We start from the raw sequence: 24,562 nt of genomic DNA, 5'->3' as shown, positions 1-24,562 counted from the left end.
ATTTGCAACAATAATTATGCCATTTATGTTAAAAAAGGAGAAGCACTTTAGCATCGAGAGCAACACAGTGTAAGTACATTTAGACCTGTTTTCAGTTGCTGTGTTTGGTTAGAGAACACTTAGACTTGTTTTCAGCTGGTTGTGTATATTGTTGGACATTTAAAATTGTTTTCAGCTATCTGTGTTTAGTACTAGAAAGTTTAGCCACTGTTTCCTTTGTTACTGTAAAAGCTTGTGTGCCGAGCCGGACATTTTTTCGCGCCCCACCGCTGCAGTTTCGGGTGTTTTTTAACTTTGGAGGCGTGTCCAAACGCCAGGTAAAGACTATATATTTGAACACAGTTGGTTTAGCTAGCAGGAGAAGCACTTTAGCATCGAGAGCAACACTGTGTAAGTACATTTAGACCTGTTTTCATTTGCTGTGTTTGGTTAGAGAACACTTAGACTTGTTTTCAGCTGGTTGTGTATGGTTGTTGGACATTTAAAATTGTTTTCAGCTATCTGTGTTTAGTACTAGAAAGTTTTAGCCACTGTTTCCTTTGTTACTGTAAGAGCTTGTGTGCCGAGCCGGATGTTTTTTCGCGGCCCGCCGCTGCAGTTTCGGGTGTTTTTTAACTTTGGAGGAGTGTCCAAACGGCAGGTAAAGACTATATATTTGAACACAGTTGGTTTAGCTAGCAGGAGAAGCACTTTAGCATCGAGAGCAACACCGTGTAAGTACATTTAGACCTGTTTTCATTTGCTGTGTTTGGTTAGAGAACACTTAGACTTGTTTTCAGCTGGTTGTGTATGGTTGTTGGACATTTAAAATTGTTTTCAGCTATCTGTGTTTAGTACTAGAAAGTTTTAGCCACTGTTTCCTTTGTTACTGTAAGAGCTTGTGTGCGAGCCGGATGTTTTTTTCGCGGCCCGCCGCTGCAGTTTTCGGGTGTTTTTTAACTTTGGAGGCGTGTCCAAACGGCAGGTAAAGACTATATATTTGAACACAGTTGGTTTAGCTAGCAGGAGAAGCACTTTAGCATCGAGAGCAACACCGTGTAAGTACATTTAGACCTGTTTTCAGTTGCTGTGTTTGGTTAGAGAACACTTAGACTTGTTTTCAGCTGGTTGTGTATATTTGTTGGACATTTAAAATTGTTTTCAGCTATCTGTGTTTAGTACTAGAAAGTTTTAGTCACTGTTTCCTTTGTTACTGTAAGAGCTTGTGTGCCAAGCCGGACGTTTTTTCGCGCCCCGCCACTGCAGTTTCGGATGTTTTTACTCTCGAGACGTGCCCAGCTGAGCTCAATCAGCAAAGCGCTCAGGGGTGTATATAAGCGGCTAGTCTCACCGCGGCAGCAGTCGCGGCAGCCTCGTGCACAGACCGACGAGAGTAAAGACCATCGACTCTACCTGTGCAACTCCACCGAGCAAAGACACAGACAAAGCACTTGAGTACTTTTACTTTATTATTTTACTTTATCTCTGCACTCATTATTGTTTTCCTTGCACTTTATTATGTGTTTACTAATTCCTGTTGTTACTAACACTCGCAGAGCACGGGAGGTACGCTGCAGGCGCAACTCTCACAACCTTCGATCAATTCATGTATCTGCTATTTCACAACTCTCTCCGTGGGCCTCTGGAATTGTCAATCTGCTGTTAACAAGGTAGATTTTATTACCTCCATAGCCACTCATTCTGACTTTATCTCATGGCTCTAACTGAGACCTGGTTGAGACCAGAGGACACTGCTACACATGCAGCTCTTCTACTAATTTCTCTCTTTCCCACACTCCTTGTCAGACAGGAAGAGGGGGTAGGACTGGACTACTGATTTCCAAAGAATGGAAATTCACTCAGAGACCGTCCCTGCCAAAAATCAGCTCCTTTGAATTCCATGCAGTCACCATTATCCACCCCTTCCGCATAAATGTGGTTGTCATCTATCGCCCACGCGGTACATTAGGTCACTTCTTAGATGAACTGGATGTTCTTCTCTCATCTTTTCTGATTATGACACTCCCTTGTTGGTGCTAGGTGACTTCAACATCCACATTGAAAGACCTCAAGCTGCTGACTTCCAGACTCTGCCTGCATCTTTTGACCTCAAAAGAGCACCTACTTCTGCCACTCACAAATCAGGTAATCAGCTAGACCTTATTTACACTCGACATTGCCTCGCTGATCAAACACTAGTAACTCCACTACAAACATCGGATCATTTCCTTCTCTCTCTCAACATCCACATTACTCCTGAGCCGCCACACACTCCAACTCTAGTTGCCTTTCGCAGAAACCTACGCTCTCTCTCACCCAATAGACTATACACCATTGTTTCAAACTCTCTTCCTCCATCTTGCAAACTCTCTGCACTTGATACGAACAGTGCCACTGATACACTCTGCTCCACGCTAGCATCATGTCTAGACAGACTATGTCCTCTTACATCCAGGCCGGTCTTTTCCCTACTTCATTTAAGCAGGCTAGGGTAACCCCACTGCTAAAGAAACCCAACCTGGATCAAACGCTACTTGAAAACTACCGACCGGTATCCCTGCTTCCATTCATGGCCAAGATTTTGGAGAAAGTAGTGTTCAATCAAGTCCTGGACTTTCTTACTCAAAACAACCTCATGGACAACAAGCAATCTGGCTTTAAGAAAGGCCACTCAACTGAGACTGCCCTGCTCTCAGTTGTGGAGGATCTCAGACTGGCTAAAGCAGACTCCAAATCATCTGTCCTCTTCTTGCTGGATTTATCAGCTGCTTTTGACACTGTAAACCACCAGATCCTGCTATCTACGCTTGAGTCACTGGGCGTCGCAGGCACTGTTATTCAATGGTTCAGTTCTTACCTCTCGGACAGGTCATTCAGGGTGTCTTGGAGGGGAGAAGTGTCCAACCTACAGCATCTAAACACTGGGGTACCTCAGGGCTCTATTCTTGGGCCACTTCTCTTCTCTATATACACGGCATCTTTAGGAACAGTCATCCAGAAACATGGATTTTCCTACCACTGCTATGCTGATGATACCCAGCTATACCTCTCTTTTCACCCTGATGATCCCTCGGTTCCAGCTCGCATTTCAGCCTGCCTGACAGACATCTCACACTGGATGAAAGATCATCATCTTCAGCTTAACCTCACGAAAACGGAAATGCTTGAAGTTTCTGCCAACCCGACTCTTCACCATAACTTTTCAATCCAGATGGATGGAGCAAACATTACTGCATCCAAAATGGTAAAAAGCCTTGGAGTAACGATTGATGACCAACTAAACTTCTCTGACCACATTTCTAGAACTGCTCGATCTTGCAGATTCGCACTCTATAACATCAAAAAGGTCCGACCCTTCCTATCTGAACATACAGCTCAACTCATTGTTCAAGCTCTTGTTCTCTCCAAACTGGACTATTGTAACTCTCTACTAGCCGGGCTTCCAGCTAATTCTATCAAACCTCTTCAGCTGCTTCAGAACGCAGCAGCACGAGTGGTCTTTGATGAACCCAAAAGAGCACATGTCACTCCACTACTCACCCGTTTGCACTGGCTGCCAGTTGCTGCTCGGATCAAATTCAAAGCTCTGATGTTTGCTTACAAAGCGACCTCTGGCTTTGCTCCTTCGTATCTGCTCTCACTTCTGCAGATGTATGTGCCCTCCAGAAACTTGCGTTCTGTGAATGAACGTCGCCTCGTTGTTCCTCCCAAAGAGGGAAGAAATCACTTTCCCGAACTCTCACATTCAATCTGCCCAGTTGGTGGCATGAAACTCCCTAACTACATCAGAACACTTTGCTGTCTTCAAGAAACGACTAAAAACTTCCTTCCTAATCTTAACTGCCTCACTGGCTATACCACTAACTGTACTCCTCTCTCTCTCTCTCTCTCTCTCTCAAAAAAAAAAAAAAAAAAAAATTTTACTAATGCTTAGCTTCTTAGACTTTACACACCTGAAACTTGTCTATAGCACTTGTTCACTGCTGCTCTTATAGTTGTGTAAATTGCTTCCTTGTCCTCATTTGTAAGTCACTTTGGATAAAAGCGTCTGCCAAATGACTAAATGTAAATGTAATGTAAATGTAAAATCTGCTAAACAAACATAAAATAACCAGTTTAAAACAACTGTCATCAAATTTAAGGAAAATGAACTGAAACAGAAGATCCAACTCAAAGGTAAACATAGAAAAAAATTAATCATAACTTTTAAGGATTTAACTGAAAGTCTCTTTTTGTTTCAGGTAACCAGGAAACAGGATGATTGCATGCAGATAGATTGTATGTCATGTAAGTATTCTAAAAAGAAAGTCAGTTAGCGACGAATGAGTAAAACTGTCTTTTAGATTTCTTAGTTAATGAGCTATGACAGGTGCAGGTGATTAGTAATCAGAAGACAATGAAGGTGTTGGAGCTATGGAAGGATCTGACCGCATATGTAGATCTGTGCCAGCACCTCCTCCCCCACAGGCAGACTGGCTAATAAACAAGGAGCTTTGATGCTGTACCATGTCTGCAGCATGCACAATGATATTACGCCACACTAAAATGTTTCTCATCTAGGTAGCAGTGCTGCATAATATCATTGCCCTTGCTGTAGCCATGGAACGGCAATGAAGTTCCTTGATACACCAGAATGAGATTATAGTTCATAGTCATATCGAACAAAATATCAACTGTTCATTTTCTATTGGTTTTAGTACACAATGTAACTACTGAAGGGTACAGCTTGAAAATCTTTTTTTATTATTTTTTAAGCAAGATGCTAATAGTCTAATCTGATTCAATGATCGTTCTAAGCAACCTAAAGTATTCTTTCCAGACCTGGAGATTGTTTGAAAGGATAAAAAATGGTAAAAAAAATGCACACACTAATTTTTACACATATAAGGCTATCCTATTCTGAGGATGCCTGTAAAAGTGTTAACTAAAAAAGAAGTGTCTCGCCTTTGCAAACCTGAAAAATGCATTGTGTTTTCATAATAGACCAGGGGTGCCCAAACTTTTTCTTATGAAGGGTCAAAAACTAAACTTGATTGAGGCTAGAAGGCCAACGTAAATACAGTTACAATGGGTAATTTCTTAATTTATTTAATCATATTTAAAAATGACTACAAAACATTGCTTTATATTAATTAATACAGCACACATTACTTCTCCTTTATAACAGAATTACAGTTTTTGCCTTATTTTGCTCACAGATGTCTTCTGCATAGTTTTCTAACCGTTACATTATTTACCATAAATTAAAAAAAAATCTGATTTATTTACAACTTCTAATTGAAACATTTAATTTCAGTTTGCTTTTCTGTAGCTCAGCTAGGGGGTGGGCGATATGACCTAAAATTAATATCACGGTATTTTTCATCTTTTGAACGGTGACGGTATAATATCACGGTATTACTTTCAATAGCAAAATAATATACATCTCAAGGAAGAACGGACAAAAGAAAGTCTCACTTCTATCACTCTTTAAAAGTTTTGGTTTGGGTCATTATAAATGCTCAGTCGAATATGGAATCTTTGTTAACTGTATGATCAAAATTAAAAGAGCAGCCTATTCGAAATATTCGAAACTGAATATTTCACTTTATTTTATTTATATTACGATTGTATTTAGTTTGTGTTTTGGCCGCGGCTATAGCGGACCCTGAGGCACATCGCTTCACTTCAGTTTATTAGTTATTCTTGTTTTTTTTTGTAAATAACTGACGACAAAAACTAAGATACAAATTGTACAAAACAAATCGTTCAAAGAATATTTTTCTGCCGACAAAAATATTGAATGGTATATTTTTGTGCGTTCCTCACATACACAACTACAGTGTTTGTTTCGCTCCACGGGAAAAAATTAATGCTCCACTGTAATTGCCACACAAACCCTGTGATATATTAGCTACATTTTTTTATAAATGTCTTTAACAAAATTATTATATGCTAAAGCCTATAGCCTACTTTAAATAAGTCAAAATATTGCGATTGTTGACTCATCACCGGTCGCAGCATGCGCGTGTGTTTATAGCTTCTGTAAAAAAAATACCTACATTTGGCTCGAGGAAATCAGATGTAAAAGACAATATTTAAGAGTATTTTAAGTTGTAAATTGATCAGGTTTGACCCAAACACGACAGGAAAGTTAACTGGCCATTGAATATAAATATATATATATATAATATATATAATATATATATATATATATATATATATATATTATATATATATTATAGATATTATTTTTTTTTTTTTTTTTTAGAAAAAAAATGTTTATAATTATTAAGAAAACAGCTAATTACTAAGAAACAGCAAGAAACACCTGTTTTAATTACATTGCATTTTGAAGTAGAAATAGTGAAACAGAAAAATATTCTTGCAAAACATACACCACCAGTCTTTGTTTAAAGGGATAGTTAAAAAAAACTGACAATTCAGTCATCATTTACACACTCATCACTTGTGAAAACCTATTTTGAATTTCTTTATTCTGTTAAACACAAAGTAAGATATTTAGAAAAATGCTGAAGACGTGCATTCATTTGTAATTACTTTTCCTCAGTCTCTATTTCAGAGGTTCCCACAGCAGAATGAACCACCAACTATTACTGCATATGCTTTACAGAGCGGATGCCCTTCCAGCCCCAACCCAGTAACCATTGACAGTCATAGTATTAATTTTACCTACTATGAAAGTCAGTGGTTACTGTCAGTTTCAGTTCATTTTTTTAAATGTCTTCTTTTGTGTTCAACAGAATAAAGAATCTCATAAAGTTTGGAATAACTTGAGGGAGAGTAAACAATATATCAACTTAAATTTTGAGTGAACTATCCTTTTAAATTTAATTGCAGCTTTTTGTGGACAGTTTGGGGATTGTAAGAAAGAGAAATGGTTTGTGTTTTTCATCTTTTAGAAGTGGGAGATATCCAAATCCCCAATGGTTCATAAGACGGTGTGTTTGGCGGATGAGGTTTCGCGAAAGAGGGAGCTGTTTGAGAAAGAGCAGGATGGAGCAGAGAAATCACATCTGTTCTCCAAGCAGGTGATCTCCATCTGCAGTGATATTTACCTAATTATTTCAGCTCATCATAAAGGTGCTGTTATATAAGTGTTTGACTCTTAAAAAGGGTAAAGATACCATAATGTGTTTGCAGATTCTTAAGAAATATTCTAAGTGAATATACTTGTTTATCGAAAAAACAATGCTAAAGTCAGTTATTTTCCTTTGAAAATGGATGTTCTGTATTAGAATGTCTGTGTTTGTTTTGGTCTCTATAACCCACCCACTGCCAGTAATATTCAGCACTATTGGTTGCCTTGTTGGAAAACACAGCCTATTTCAATTCAGTCATGAAGGCTGCATCCACATACTGCGCATCCGGAAAGTATTCATAGCGCTTCACTTTTTCCACATTTTTTAATGCTACAGTCTTCCAAAATGGATTAAATTCTTTTATTTCCTCGAAATTCTACATGCAATATGCCATAAAGACAACGTGAAAAAAGATTTGTTTTGAAATTGTTGCAAATTTATTAAAAAATAAAAAAGCTAAAAAAACACATGTACATAAGCATTCACAGCCTTTTCCGTGAAGCTCTAAATTGAGCTCAGGTACATTCTGTTTCCACTCAGCAGCTTAATTGGAGTTCACCTGTGGTAAATTCAGTTGATTGGACATGATTTAAAAGGCAAACAGCTGTCTATATAAGGTCCCAGGGTTGACAGTGCATGTCAAAGCACAAACTAAGCATGAAGACAAAGAAATTGTCTGTAAACGTCTCGAGACACAAGACTGGGGAATATACAGACAAATTTCTGCTGCTCTGAAAGTTCCAATGAGCACAATGGCCTCCATCATCCGTAAGTGGAAGATGTTTGGATCCACCAGGACTCTCCTAGAGCTGGCTGTCCATCTAAGCTGAGTGATTGGGGGAGAAGGGCCTTAGTCAGAGAGTTTATCAGTAACCCTATGGTCACTCTGTCTGAGCTTGACTGTTCTTCTGTGGAGAGAGGAGAACCTTACAGAAGGACAACCATCTGAGCAGCGACCCATCAATCAGTCCTGTATGGTAGATTGACCAGATGGAAGCCACTCCTTAGTAAAGGACACATGGCAGCCCGCCTGGAATTTGCCAAAAGGCATCTGAAACAAATTTGATGAAACTAAAATTGAACTCTTTGGAGTGAATGCCAGGCGTTATGTTTGGAGAAAATCAGGCAATGCTCATCACCAGGCTAATACTGTGGTGGCAGCATCATGCTGTGGGGAAGTTTTTCAGCAGCAGAAACTGGAAGACTAGTCAGGATAGAGGGAAAGATGAATGCAGCAATGTACAGAGTGAAAACCTGCTTGAGATGCTCTTTACCTCAGACTGGGGCGACGGTTCATATTCCAACAGGACAATGACCCAAAGCACACCACCAAAACATCAATGGAGTGGCTTCATAACAACTCAGTGAATGTCTTTGAGTGGCCTAGCCAGAGCCCAGACCTAAATCCTATTGAACATCTCTGGAGAGATATGAAAATGGTTGTACATCGTCGCTTCCCATACAACCTGATTGAGCTTGAGAGGTACTGCAAAGGGGAATGGGCACAAATTCCCAAAGACAGGTCTGCCAAGCTTGTGGCATCATATTCAAAAAGACTTAAGGCTATAATTGCTGCCAAAGGTGCATCAACAAAGTATTGAGCAAAGGCTGTGAATACTTATGTACATGTAATTGTTGTTGACATCTGATTTATGTACAGTTTTTTATATTTAATAGATTTGCAACAATTTCAAAAAATCGTTTTTCATATTGTCATTATAGGGTATTGTGTGTGAAATTTTGAAGAAATAAAACAATATAATCCATTTTGAAATAAGGCTGTAACATAAAAAATATGGAAAAACTAAAGCTCTATAAATACTTTCCTGATGCACTGTATGTGGATGCATATTAAAGAAACAGTAACTATTTCTAAAATATACATTTTCAGGTCAGAAGCTCCTTTAACATGGATGAGATCACTTGTGTTGCATGTCGTCAAGTGTAGTTATGGTGTAGTCTCAATAGTCAGGCATGCTCACCTCTGTTGGTGTCGTTAATTTGGCAACCTGCATTTGCTTGGAGTCATCAGAGAAGGAGCTGGGTGAAAAAGTGTTTTGAATTTGAATTGCAATAACTAGTTCAACATACTGCACATTTAATGTTTGTTTAATGATTTGTTTTAATTATTAAAATACTTACTGTCTTTTTCAGGATTTTCGGAATTTATCTTCAGGAATCTCTGATCGGATAATCGTTGGGTTCAGAAGAAAACATTCAACATCTCATCATCTCCTACGGTACGTTCTGAGTTGTAGTCTTGGGTTAAACAGCTTACATTCAGTTACAAGAAAAAAAAAATATTATAATATTTATTCAATTAATACCTTTCCTAATATTTTGGTAACTAATATCCTTATCTTTTCCGTATTTGATTGTAATGCAATAATGTGCACCTTTTATAAAGCTGCTTTGAAACAATAATTATTGTGAAAACTGCTATACAAATAAACGAATAAACTAGAATATGCAAAAAAAGTGTCATCTGAGATTTTTATCCAAAATTAGCAAAATTTTATCTGGCTTTTGTGTGTGACTTTAGTAATTTTACTCTTATGACAATTAATAGTTTTATTTTCCATTTCCTTTAAAGTGAAATAACAGAATATAAATATAGGAGCTTTTTTATATGATATATATATGATATATATAAAATCTGAATTATTAGCCCCCTGTTATTTTCTCCCCAATGTCTGTTTAACGGAGAGAAGATTTTTTCAACACATTTCTAAACATAATAGTTTTTAACTACTCATTTCTAATAACAGATTTTTTTATCTTTGCCATGATGATGTAAATAATATTCTACTAGATATAAAATGTAAAACTGATTTTATTCTATCCAAAATAAATACCTTAGTGTCCCATCAGTGATGATATACAGCCACATCGCACTGTCATGTGATATTGCGTTTATACAACAGTTCGTCTGTATAATCGTGTATATAAAAAAGACAATAAACACAACAGTCTTAAAATTTGCAGCTGATGTCAGAACAGCAAAAGCCGTTACTAATTCACCAGCGCCACTTTACAGCTAGTGTTTGTATGATTCTATAGCTTAATGTCTAAATTGAAGACAAAACAGATGATTTTGCTGACATTTTAAGAGTATAAGGCTGAAAGGCAGTCTACAGAGATATCTCCCTGCAGTATTACAGTCTATTACAGTCTATATATTTCCCTGTTGTAATTGGGATATCACAATAATAAACCCTGAAAAGAAAAGCAGCGCAATCACTACCAGATTGCTGTTGTATTTGTGATAGGAAAAACGCTAAACACATGCGGGCATTTACTGTATTCTTTCTTTCTGCCAACACAACACACATTCCTGATATGCGAGTCCCATCTCACACTCAATACACTACAATTATATGGTATAAATACAGCACTACAACATACAAAAGAGATATCTACTTAGAATGTAACTTACCTGTTAATAATGATTTGATCAGCTGTAGTTAGAAATTACACTGTATTTTTCCTCCTCTAAGGGCTTATTATTCTGTCTCTGTTGCCATCTGTGGATGGACAATGTCAACCGTCTATGCTCAGGCTAATGACCGCAGGTGCGCTGTCAAAATTGCCAGGAGTAAAAATGCTACTATTTACCCCACCTGCGGGACAAGTTGTAACAGAGTGTTAGTTGTAACATATGCGTATAAAGGCAGATATCACACAATTAAATCAAATCCTTACTTTAAATAGGAGCTATATTTCCTCAGTAATTGGCTCTTTTTTTTATTCTACATCACACAGTATGTTTCTTTATTTATTGGATAAACACATTTGAATCTATTTGTGTTATTATCCACTATCCATTATTATACAATGCATTTATTTGCATTATTAGCAATAAAATTATTTTTTGTCGTTTATCACAACAAAATAAGATTTCACTTACATACTTTCACAGATTTTTTAAATATAAAAAAATATTGGCTATAATCAAAAATACTTTTATGCTGCAAAAATTTCTCTTGTATTTCTCATCCAAATTTCGCCTAACTTTTTAAATAATTGGCAGGAAGACGTCTCCTGGCACTATGGTAAAAAACCTCAAAAGCATGCCATGGTCAACCTTGAGCAAATAACTTACATTTAACCCCGTCTTACTTTGTGCACCGCACTCCCCTAATGCACAAGGGTGAAGGCTGAAGTAGAGCCCTGCACGGGCCTTAAATTCAAGCCCTAGCCCGGCCCTGGCCCGAGATGCACAGGCTGTAGCACGGCCCTTGTCCGCCAGCTCATCAAAATTTTTGTCCCGAGTCCGACCCAAAGCCCGTTTTTTTCCCGCCAAACAGTTTATACAGTCACAGCCATTATAATATAGACCAGCTTTGTATTTAATATAAAGTTGATGTTTTTCATTTTTTTTTTTTTTTATCTGAATAATTTAGAGAAACATTTGGAGTTTTTTTTTTTTTTTAAATGTAAGATTTAGTTTAAGTGACAGCGATATTCAAGCGGTATGTTGTCCAAAGTAAGTTTACTCAATTTAACCCAGTGGCACCTGCAACCGTACGGCTGTATGCACTGCGCGTACCTACCATCATGAGAGGGCGTGAACTTATGCAGCTTATTTATTTATTTATTTATTTATTTATAACATAATTGAAAAAGATTACTAAACAGTATACACTACAATATATTGACAAGCAAAAAAGAATGAGAATAAATAAAGGTGTGCGTTTGTGTGTTTTAAAGCATGTATCTACTTGCATGGTGGGAGATGTGTAAAGAAATCTATTGGCTTTAGTTTTGCTGGCGGGTTTTTCTGCACACTAAAACTTACAATTCTAATTTTAGTTTTATTTAAGCTAGATTATTATTTTATTTGACAATCCAGTTGGTGTTTTGCACTAAGCATATAGCGGACTTGTTTTGAAGCACTTCACCTCAAATGTTATTCGTTCTCCTATTTTATCTAGTAGATAACTGACCACAAATATATATATATATATATATATATATAATATATATATATATATATATATATATATATATTATATATATGAAAACTAAGAGACAAAATTTGTTTTAAAAAGATATTTTTTCCTATACAAATATACAAATTATTTTTGTTTGAGTGCATCCATTACTCAAATGTGGAACATTTTGTTGTGGAAATTAAGGATTTAATTAATGCTTCACTACCACAATTTTTTTAATATGTCATCATTTTAAAGATTACACCTTGAGTGTCTGATTTTTCCTTGATGCTGATGTGCTTTATTACATTCAGATTTCAAAGAAAACTATATCATTATTAAAAAGAAACTAATTATGTCATAATGAATGCCCTTAAATAATGTAGCCATTTACAGTAAGCATGAGTATTTCTTGAGATTAGAATAAGAATAAGGGATGATGAGGCGGGGTGGTGATGATTTGTGCATAACTGGAATAAAATCCCGCAGGCGCCCCTGGACTTACAGTTGTGCATTGTGCATAACCAGTTGGGTCATCATTTAAAGTTCTCACTATTTAAAAATTTGTCCAGAAGTTGTCCTTCCTCTAGTGTTTTTTTTTCACAGTTTTAAGTTGGAATTTTTTTCTTTATGTTCTCTATTGTACGTGGCTGGAAATCTCTATGCACTTCTGGACCGCACCCAATCTAAGTTTTTTCTAATGCAGGCCGAAGCCCGATATGCGTGCTAGCTATGTGTGAAAATTGGCCCGAAGCCCGGCCCGAGGGTTATAAAAAAAGTCAGGTTAAAATGCAGGGCTCTAGGCTAAAGAGGTGGTACGAGTGCTGTTGCTGGCAGAATATTGCACGGCTATAAACCAATCAGATTCAAGAACCAGAAAAAAACCTGTTGAATGTATACATTCTACATTCTCAGATTCTCTGGATTTATGATTTATAGTTATACTCTTAAGCCAGATACTTTTACTTTACTTGACCATTTTCACTGAATTTACACAAAAACTAAACAGCGCTGGTTTTCTAGTTAATTTCTAATGAAGTCAGCTATTTGGGTTAAGAGTATATGAGTGCTTGAGTACGACTACCTATTGGCCTTTCTTCCAAAATTATAATAAAAATGTAATTTAAATCATTTATTAAAAGTGCATAATTAAACAAAGTAATGTAATAGCATAAACAAACACATTTACATTCATATTGGATACACAAGTGTTTAATTTCAGAAGAAATTTAAATGAGTATTTGGTGGAATAAACCTGATTTTCAATCACAACAAACAAAAACTTGTTTGTTTATTTTTATTTATTTATTTTTATCAAAATTACAGTATGTTTTTATCTGAAATTGCAATTTCACATATCTTCACAAAAACACATACCTATAGACCGTCTCTGTCAAACTGCGAATTTTCAAGTGGTCGGTTTAGTTGTGAGTCTTCTCGTGGAAGCTTTGTGATCAGCACTCGCTCACTGAACAGTGTTATTCTTTGGTCTTTGGCTTGGTGGCAGTGTTACACCTTCTCAGTTTAGTCAGCTGTGTTGACTGATTTGACTCATTACTCATCACACAAACATGTGCCATGTATCTGGTGAATGTGGAGTAGTTTGCGCCTATGAAATAACAAGTCTGAACCATCATTTACGACTTCAGTCATTATAATGACACCTCCACTTATCCTTAAATGACCTTTTTCAGTCCTCCTAAAATATTCTGTCATTCAGAAAACAAGTTTCATAGTTGAGGTGAAGAATGTGGCGCATTTAAAACAGTGTAAAAGGAAATAAATATTGAGAAAAACTAAAGAACAATAATGTTTACTAATAAAAAAAAAACATTTATGTACAGTTGAAGTCATAATTATTACCCCCCCCTTTGATTTTTTTTTTCTTTTTTAAATATTTCCCAAATGATGTTTAACAGAGCAAGAAAATTTTCACAGTATGTCATAAAAGCTGTTAAAAACATTTTAAGGACAAAATTATTAGCCCCTTTAAGCTATATTTTTCTCGATAGTCTACAGAACAAACCATTGTTATGCAATAACTTGCCTAATTACCCTAACCTGCCTAGTTAACCTAATTAACCTAGTTAAGCCTTTAAATGTCATTTTAAGCTGTATAGAAGTGTCTTGAAAATAACTAGTAAAAATATTATTTACTGTCATCATGGCAAAGATAAAATAAATCAGTTATTAGAAATGAGTTATTAAAACTATTATGTTTAGAAATGTGTTGAAAAAATCTCCTCCGTTAAACAGAAATTGGAGAAAAACATAAAAGTAGGGGGGGGGTAATAATTCTGACTTCAACTGTATGTATTTAGGAAATATATGTATGATTGTATTTGTTGATTGAATATCTTAAGTAATGCAGTTGTAAAGGTTTTAAATGATCCCACACTAAGTTATACTAAGGACCTCTCCTAGTTATGGAAGCATTGGAATAAATGTTCTTAAAATTATGTCAATACATATATGATTGTATGGTATTAGTTGTTTATTTATTTATTAATTGTAATTTGTGATTTGTTATGTTTTGGATATGGACTAAGAGTCTGAAATAAAGGAAATAATAATAATAATAATAATAATAATAATAATAATAATAATAATAATAATAATAATAATAATAATAGTTGGCCTTAAATACAGTGAGGGGAAAGTATTCAACATGTCATGTTTTTTTTTTTTTTTCTGGGAAAAAATATTCAAAAAGACCTATTGACATGGAATTGAGTCAGATTTTGGTTCAATTTCATGTATAAAAACAAAAATATAGAAAAACAAAAAAGAAATCGAAAACATTGTGTAAAAATACTGTAATGACACAAGGATAATGTACTGAAACTACTGTTCATTCATATAGAGAACGAAGTCACATGCATTGCTCAGGTGTGAGTTTTTCACAGACTTCAACATAGTGTAAAAGTCTTGATGGTTCTGTGGGTCTGTCTATTAAATCTGATCTTTAATTTGTATTTCATATTGGATTCAAGTCAGGTGTTTGGCCAAGTCATCCTACAGCTTGATTTTCTTTCTCTGAGAGCATTTGAGAGTTTTCTTGGCTGTGTTTTGGATAATTGTCATGTGTTTTGGATAATTGTCCACCCTGGTTTCATCTTTATCATCCTAGTGATGTAGATGTTGGACTGAAGCAGTTGATATTAATTTACTATGACAATGGGTGAAGGGTTGCTGAATAACTACTGAGAGATTTCAGCTGCTGTCTTGGGTTTCACTTTCTTTTTACACCTCCCTTTCTTCATGTGTACTTTTTTCCTGTGTCTTTTCATTTTTTTACACATAACTTAATTTATAAACTAATTAATTTGTTTTCTTTGCATATATGTATTTCTTTGGTTGTTACCAACATCTGGTGAACATTTCAAGTCAACTTCACCTTTAGAAATATGTTTTCTGAGAAAGATGTTGACCTGTTGAATACTTATTTCCCTCACTGTAATACTATATTTAAAATAAGTAGAAATTTGGTGGCTTGTTCAGGTATTTTGTAATGCTGACGACTCCTTAAACTGTTTCCGGATGAGTTACAAGCTTAGTATATGCAATACTGAACTGTGTCGAATGTCTTGATGCATTAATGCTAGTAGGTAATATATTTGTCATTTGTTCTATCAGGATCTGAGACATGTGAACATCTCCAGTAAGAAAAGTCTGTTTGAAAGAGCAGAAGAGCAGGACCACAAGTGAAGCTCAAGCGGCTAAATGCAAAGTGAGCTGACTGTTTGTCTCTACTTTAAATACAAAAATACAAGGATGAATGGAATGAAGAAAAGGCAGCGCATACTGTGATTCATTTGTCAATTAACACATAAAAAAAAAAAAAAATCAAAACAATGGCATAGGTTTTGTCAGCCTGATCTCACAAGGAAACATAAGTATTTTACATTTTGTCAGTTTAGAGTTCAGTTGTAAAAATTACAATTTTTAAAAGGAGACGTGGCACCCAACCCTGCCCCTAAACCCAACCATCATTGGGGGATGAGCAAATCGTGTAAAACTGTATGAATAAGATGGATTCATAGCCTCTAAATCAAAAAGTTACGAATTGCCATGAGATAGTGTTGGTTTTGTGAGTAAATAAAAAATTATAGATATTTTTAAAGAGACCATATGTATAATTTTTGTTTCAAAATAACCAAAAACCACTAGAATAGTGTTATGTATTTTGCTGACATATTTGTATTTGTTTCAAAAAACGTTAAAATGCAGAGAAATAATCTATTTTAACTAGTGAAAAGGAGTGTGGGCTGTGTGTTCATGCTAAGACGTCACACACACTCGATTTACATTTTTTTTATGCATATAAAACTTGGAAATACCCAAAGACACCTTGGTACACTGTTAAAAATTGTCCCGTTAAAAAAAAAAAACAGTAAGTTACTGGCAGCATGGTTGCCAGCAAGTTACTGTTAAATTGCTCTGTAAATTAACAGTAAGATACTGGCAGCTGCAATTGCCAGCAATGTACTGTTATTTTACAGTATGTTGCTGTAAAAATACATGGACCACATTGATATACACAATACTCAAGTGAACTCATTTTGTTCACTGAAAGCAACTGCCTCAAATCGGCCAATATGAGTTTATGAAGTAATGTGTTATAGATGCTTATTAGCATATTTATAATAATAACTTATTTTAGTTAAATAGAAAAGTTCCATTAAACCCAAATGCCTTAAATTTCACAGCAGCACACATACATGTAAAGCTGGAATTACCAGAGAGATTCTTACTGCAACAGCAACTAAACAGTCACTGCCTTTGAATAAAGAAACATGCAGCATAACATCAGCAGTTCATTGTTCATCTTTGACTTAAACACTGGCTCTACTCTCCTCCACAACGGTGACACACAGAAGAAATTTGCTTCAGGTTTTACAGTAAATTTTACAGTAAAATACTGTTTTTTCTTGATTCTAGGGTAAACTACTGGCAGCTGTGGTTGCCAGCAATCTGTGTTTTTTTACAGTCCACCTCAGTAATTTAAATTAACATTATATTACTGGTAAAATGATGTATACAAAATACAATGTTTTACCTCTCACACCTTTAATCCTTTAAACCCCAGAGCAAATACCTCAGGTATCCCGAGTGTCCACACTACTGAGGGTTCAAGAAACATGGAGCAAAGCTGAAGTAAATGAATTAATTAAATGACTAATTAAAGGATAATTCAGGATTAGCAATGAACAAATGAAGAAATACTGAAGGGAAAAAACAAGAACAGAACATAAAGTAAAAGAATACCTAGACTATTGTTTTCCTTATTTTGCAAAAGCACATCATTTTGTTGTTATTGTGAGTGTACACAAAAAAAGTAGACACCTATCAGATTCAATTGATGTTTTGCTCTTATCTGCTTGATCGAAACTGCAAGTGTAATTTAAGTTCTTTTCTGCATTATCAAGAGAAGACGCCTCAAAACGCGTATACGGTGTCTTCGACCCTGGGGGTTAATTGATTTGTGTTGGGACAACATGAAAGAATTGTGTGGAACCCAGCAAGTGTAATATTATTGCGCCTCCTGCTAAGCTAAACTTTCTCCCATCAGACCTGGAGATCAGCTGGATGGATTCAGAAGTTGAAACAAAAAGTCTAAATGTTTAACTCTAGGGAAGTTCTAATATGAGCTTTTTTTTTTTTTAAGTGGAATATTCCTTTAAGACATAGATGTCAAAGTCAATTCCTGGAGGGTCGCAGCTCTGCACAGTTTTGCTCCAACCCTAATCAAAGTGTTCCAAGATTTTTATGAACCCCTCGAATATTTGTATCAGCTGTGTTGATTAGGGTTGGAGCAGAGGGTCTCTGCAGAGCTGCGGCTCCAGCAATTGACTTTGACACCTACTGTAGCTTAAAAAGATGTAACCATTTAAATTTTGTTTTACACATTCCTTATTTGGCTAATGTTGTGCATGGGTATGTATGGAGTGCCTTTCAATGATTAATACCTTTTTGTAAAATTGTCTATGAAGTAAAAAAATTGTCAAAAAATGTGTTAAATATGTTTAGCCTTTTCTTATATCTAGGCCCACACGGAATCGGCGCAGTTTTAACCCATTATTGAGTCTATATATTTACTTGCGTGAATGTGTATAACTTTATTAAATTAAAATTATATTAATGATTTATTTATTTGTTTGACCCTACTCATATCTAACACACAGTGACTGAATTTTGTGCTAAGTGAAAGATGTTTATGGAAATTTGATAGATTTTCTGATACATTTTACAGTAATATATTATTCCTTTAGTATATAGGTTTCCTACTTTAAATCTGTACCATTTATGAGCAACAAATGCATACATTCACAGAAAATTCATTCTATTAATTTCAATGGGGTTAATATTGAGCAAACACAGATTATATGCATTTATAATCTTTATTCATCAGTTGGAATATGTAGATACTTTAGATTTTCAAGCAATTTTCAATGTTTTACTTAGTAAACAAGGGGTAAAGAATGCGGTAATACCACAGTAAAAGCAGTAAAAACCTTTTTTTTACACATTTAAAAGTTACTAATTAGAAATAATAAGTTTTTACATGTTTTATCTTCATCAAATTTGAAATATAAACTTATGAAACATTTGGCTTTCAAGGCATATTTTTTCTTTCTTATTTTTTACATTAATGTTTTCCTGTGATATGGAAAAACAAATATTGAACACAATACATTTTTTCTCATTTATTCATAATGTATAACTTTTTATATTTTTGAGCATGAAACTTCACAAAGCTACACAATAAAGCCCAAAGTGTCTTCTTTCCAATGATACCTAATTTGTTTTGCAGCTTACTGGTGTCAAGAACTGTTACTATTAAAATTAGGCAACTGTAATCCCAAAAGTGAGTGCTGGCTAACAGGTTTAAATACTATAAGTAATGAATCTTTTATAAAAGCAATTCTATAAATGTGAAATGAGAATCTAAGTTTTAAATACATTATGAGGGTTAATAGTACAGCTAATGCATGCTCATTTTAGTGAAATCCCCATATCTTGTGTTTTTTGCCTGTATTCCAGCTTTCCTGAGATGCATCTGATAATTGATCTCTGAAGATTTTGAAGGAATCGACTCTCTCAGACAGTCAGTGTTGAGGACTGTCTCTAAACTCCTTCTCCTTGCTTCTCTACATTATGGTTAATTTAAAGTACTGATTAAGATTATTGGGTTAAATTGAAGGCTTGCACTGCTGGTTGTTTCTTTGAAAAAAATGTGGACTGCATTACAGAGTCTTTATAGGCGAAACAGAAAGTGCAGATCAGAGGGTTCATTGACAACAGGAACACACTGAACTGATCCTTTGTGTTTTACCACTCCTCGTGATGAGAAATATGAGATATGTGTAAGTTATCAGGAGAAGGCTGTCAAGAGCACAACTGTAATATCATAAATGTCTGTTTCAATGAACTGGAAATTGATGTTTAATGAAACTGTAAACTGACATCTGAAACTGACCTGTGCTTTCACTGCCGCTGTTGTTTCAACTTGCCGGAGACTGAGTCACAGTCAGGAAATGTAATTCAATGACTGACAAGCTAAATGTGTCCTATCAAGCCCTTTACTAACTGACTTCAATCCATTCCACTTCAACCAAAGCCAACGTTTGCTTTGTTTTTTTCTTCTTTTGGAAAAACTGAAAGATCTGTCGTGTAATTACTGTTTCTGCCAGAGGATTTGCTTGTCTATGAATAAAAAATTTTATATCAGTGGTTTTGTTGCATCATTCTTTAACAATAATGTGCTTTAGGAATATATATATATATATATCATGAGATATACACTTAAGTCCATAAATATTTGGACATTAAGACAACTCTAACATTTTTGGCTCTATACACCAACACAATGGATCTGAAATGAAACAAACAAGATGTGATTCAACTGCTGGTTGCCAGCTATAATTTGAGGGTATTTACAATCAAATCAGTGAACGCTGTAGGAATTAAAACAGTTTGAATATGTGCCTCCTACTTGTTAGGGATCCAAAAGTAATTGGACAATTGGCTTCAAGCTGTTCCATAGTCAGATGTGTGTTATCCCCTCATTATTCCAATTACAATGAGCAAATAAAAAGTCCAGAGTTAAGCTGCGGTCACACTGGACTGTCTCCCCATTGACTTCCATTTATAGGCAATGCGAATGCATCAGATCGAAAAGCAGCTTGTGCATCAGTTTCGCAGATCGCTGTGATGGAATGTTCAAGCTTGTGAACTCTGACCCGCGAAATCGCATCACATGATGCATGAGACCAATTGAGGATTAAAACTTGACCTCCCTGTACAGAAATTTTAAATATGGAGCAATCGCCTACTTTTTTTAATGTCTAATCATCATGTTTAATCCCACCCCTTTTCGCAGTGCCGTACGACAGAATTTTGCAAGCTAAAACTCTAGTGTGTCCACAGCTTTAATTTCAAGTGTGCTATTTGCATTTGGAATCTATTACTGTCAACACTCAAGATGAGATCCAAAGAACTATCACTATTAATCAAGCAAGCCATCATTAGGCTGAAAAAAAACATCAGAGAGATAGCAAAAACATTAGGCAATGCCAGAACAGCGTTTGGAACATTCTTAAAAGAAAGAACGCACCAGTGAGCTCAGCAACACCAAAAGATCCGGAAGACCACGGAAAACAACTGTGGTGGACGACCAAAGAATTCTTTTCCTGGTGAAGAAAACACTCTTCACAACAGTTGACCAGCTCAAGAACACTCTCAGGGTGGTAGGTGTATGTGTGTCAGAGTCAACAATCAAGAGAAGACTACATCAGCGTGAATACAGAGGGTTCACCTTAAGATGTAAACCATTGGTGAGACTCAAAAACAGGAAGGCCAGATTAGAGTTCTAAAAAGTCTTCATAGTTCTGGAACAACATCCTATGGACAGATGAGATCAAGATCGACTTGTACCAGAATGAGGAAGAGTATGAAGAAGGAAAGGACTGCTCATGATACTAAGCAGTAAAGCATGGTGGTGGTATTGTCATGGCGTGGGAATGTATGGCTGTCAATGGAACTGGTTCTCTTGTATTTATTTATGATGTGACTGCTGACAAAAGCAGCAGAATGAATTCTAAAGTGTTTCAGGTATTATTTTCTGCTCTAATTAAGCCAAATGCTTCAGAACTCATTGGACGGCGCTTCACAGAGAAGATTGACAATGACCCAAAGCATACTGCAAAAGCAACCAACAAGTTTTTGAATTGAAGGAAGTGTAATGTTTTGTAATGGTCTAGTCAATCACCTGACCTGAATCTGATTGATCATGCATTTCACTTGCTGAGACAAACTGAAGAGAAAATGCCCCAAAGAACAAGCAGGCAACTGAAGATAGTTGCTGTAGATGCCTTCAGAACCCCACCAGGAATGAAACCCAGGGTCTGGTGGTGATGTATATGGGTTTTCAGACTTCAGGGCTGTATTTGACTGCAAAGCATTTGCCAACCAAGTATTTAAAAGTGAAAGTTGATTTGTGATTATTATTCTGTCCAATTACTTTTGGTCCCTTAACAAGTGGGAGGCTCATATGTAAACTGTTGTAACTCCTACAAGCGTTCACCTGATTTGGAATGTAAATACCCTCAAATTAAAGCTGACAGTCACAAATCCATTGTGTTGGTGTATAGAGCCAAAAATGTTAGGATTGTGTTGATGTCCTTATATTTATGGACCTAACTGTGTATGAGTACATCCCTCACAAATATCTTAATAAATGAATATTAGAACAATTATATTTGTGCAAATACATTATATTAGTCAATACTCATATATATATATATATATATATATATATAATATATATATATATATATTATATATATATATATATATATATACTAATATAACAAAATAACTCACGATAATGGTGCAAAATTAGTACACCCCAAATTTAAATATATAAATTTTAAAGAATTTTTTTTTAAAAGAGCAGAATTCAATAGAAACAAAAAGTTAATTTAATAATCTGTTTTGTTCTAATGCATCAAAATAGATTACCTGTATTCACTGAGAAATGAATAAAAATATTAATTTTCAAAATTGGGTGTACTCATGTTGCGCACTGTGTATTATGGAAGATGAAACCTGTAAAACCAATAAATAAATAAATACACAAATAAAATGAGTAAATAAATCTATACAATTTTTCCTGAATATGCAAATAAATAAATAAATGTATTTAAAAAATACACAAATTCCTGCAATAAATATATAAATAATTAATAGTAAGGGCAGGTAATAATTAAATAAAATTACAAGAATGTTGGAGGAAAAAGAAAATGCTAAACTCAGAGTTGATTTATTTATTTTTTTCATGCTTTTAAACATTTACTAATTCTTGAACGTAGTTCCGTATTTACTTTCCTCAGCTCAACATACTAATGAGAGGGTGGTCTATCAATTAGAAGAAGGCTGTCTTTATGCCATCATTGGTTGATCATTAGAAAAATTTTGCATTCAATTTTTTTGACTGATGGCTTCTTAGCATTTTTCCCCAACATTTGTGTAATTTATTTAATTATTTACTGCCTGCACTATTAATTATTTATTTATTTATTTATGCAGAACTTGTGGTTTATGGACGCACTATAGTTATATATTTATGCAGGAATTTGTGTAAATATATATATATTATATATTATATATATTATATATATATATAATATATATATATATATATATATATATATATATATATGCATATTTATTTATTATTGTTTTGTACAGTGCTCAGCATAAGTACACACCCCTCTCAAATCTATCTTTTAAACTCATGTTTTTAATAGGAAGGTTATACAATTTTATATATGTGCATATACATTAGATTAGTAACTACCTAAGCCAAATCTGGAGCTTATCTAGCAAAATAACTTATGGTAATGGTCCAAAAACTAGTACACCCAAATTTATAAGTTACAGAAAAATATTAAATACCAAAATTAACATGAGAAAAAAAATCAAGAGAAGCAAAAAAAAAAAAGATTTTATTTTAAATTTTATAGATTGTATTTTTTTTATTCTTTTGCAATAGTTTTCTTGAATTTAATTGTGTTATCTTTCAATTCTAAATATGTTGGGTGACTAAATATTATTTTAATAAATATATGTGTTTAATAAATCTGTTTTGTTTAAATGCACCAAAATATATTGTAATCATATATATATATATATATATATATATATATATATATATATATATATATAATATGATATTCTGGTATAATAATTATCATAATTTAAATATTTGATAACAATTGTCATTTTATGAATTAGCAGTTTTTATTAGTATTATCAGTATTATCGTTAGTAGAAGTGTTAGTATTTGCAACAATAATTATGCCATTTATGTTAAAAAAGGAGAAGCACTTTAGCATCGAGAGCAACACAGTGTAAGTACATTTAGACCTGTTTTCAGTTGCTGTGTTTGGTTAGAGAACACTTAGACTTGTTTTCAGCTGGTTGTGTATATTTGTTGGACATTTAAAATTGTTTTCAGCTATCTGTGTTTAGTACTAGAAAGTTTAGCCACTGTTTCCTTTGTTACTTGTAAAGCTTGTGTGCCGAGCCGGACATTTTTTCGCGCCCCACCAGCTGCAGTTTCGGGTGTTTTTTAACTTGGAGGCGTGTCCAACGCCAGGTAAAGACTATATATTTGAACACAGTTGGTTTAGCTAGCAGGAGAAGCACTTTAGCATCGAGAGCAACACTGGTGTAAGTACATTTAGACCTGTTTTCATTTGCTGTGTTTGGTTAGAGAACACTTAGACTGTTTTCAGCTGGTTGTGTATGGTTGTTGGACATTTAAAATTGTTTTTCAGCTATCTGTGTTTAGTACTAGAAAGTTTTAGCCACTGTTTCCTTTGTTACTGTAAGAGCTTGTGTGCCGCGCCGGATGTTTTTTTCGCGGCCCGCCGCTGCAGTTTCGGTGTGTTTTAACTTTGGAGGAGTGTCCAAACGGCAGGTAAAGACTATATATTTGAACACAGGTTGGTTTAGCTAGCAGGAGAAGCACTTTAGCATCGAAGCACACCGTGGTAAGTACATGTTAGACCTTTTTTCATTTGCTGTGTTTGGTTAGAGAACACTTAGACTTGTTTTCAGCTGGTTGTGTATGGTTGTTGGACATTTAAAATTGTTTTCAGCTATCTGTGTTTAGTACTAGAAAGTTTTAGCCACTGTTTCCTTTGTTACTGTAAGAGCTTGTGTGCCGAGCCGGATGTTTTTTCGCGGCCCGCCGCTGCAGTTTCGGGTGTTTTTTAACTTTGGAGGCGTGTCCAAACGGCAGGTAAAGACTATTATTTGAACACAGTTGGTTTAGCTAGCAGGAGAAGCACTTTAGCATCGAGAGCAACACCGTGTAAGTACATTTAGACCTGTTTTCAGTTGCTGTGTTTGGTTAGAGAACACTTAGACTTGTTTTCAGCTGGTTGTGTATATTTGTTGGACATTTAAAATTGTTTTCAGCTATCTGTGTTTAGTACTAGAAAGTTTTAGTCACTGTTTCCTTTGTTACTGTAAGAGCTTGTGTGCCAAGCCGGACGT

General features: G+C 35.1%; 1 long non-coding RNA gene across 1 annotated transcript; it reads left to right on the top strand.

The window, feature by feature from the left end:
* Nucleotides 1–6,885: 6,885 nt before the first annotated feature.
* LOC130217417 (uncharacterized) lies at nt 6,886–19,132 on the top strand. The gene is made up of 4 exons (XR_008835870.1): nt 6,886–7,010; nt 9,216–9,301; nt 15,632–15,725; nt 19,040–19,132. It is a non-coding gene; the product is annotated as an uncharacterized LOC130217417 (long non-coding RNA).
* The last annotated feature ends 5,430 nt before the right edge of the window (nt 19,133–24,562 follow it).

Source organism: Danio aesculapii, chromosome 23, assembly GCF_903798145.1.
Source record: "Danio aesculapii chromosome 23, fDanAes4.1, whole genome shotgun sequence".
NCBI lineage: Eukaryota > Metazoa > Chordata > Actinopteri > Cypriniformes > Danionidae > Danio > Danio aesculapii.
Note: the sequence above shows the minus strand (reverse complement) of the source record. Positions and strands in the feature narration are given on the sequence as shown.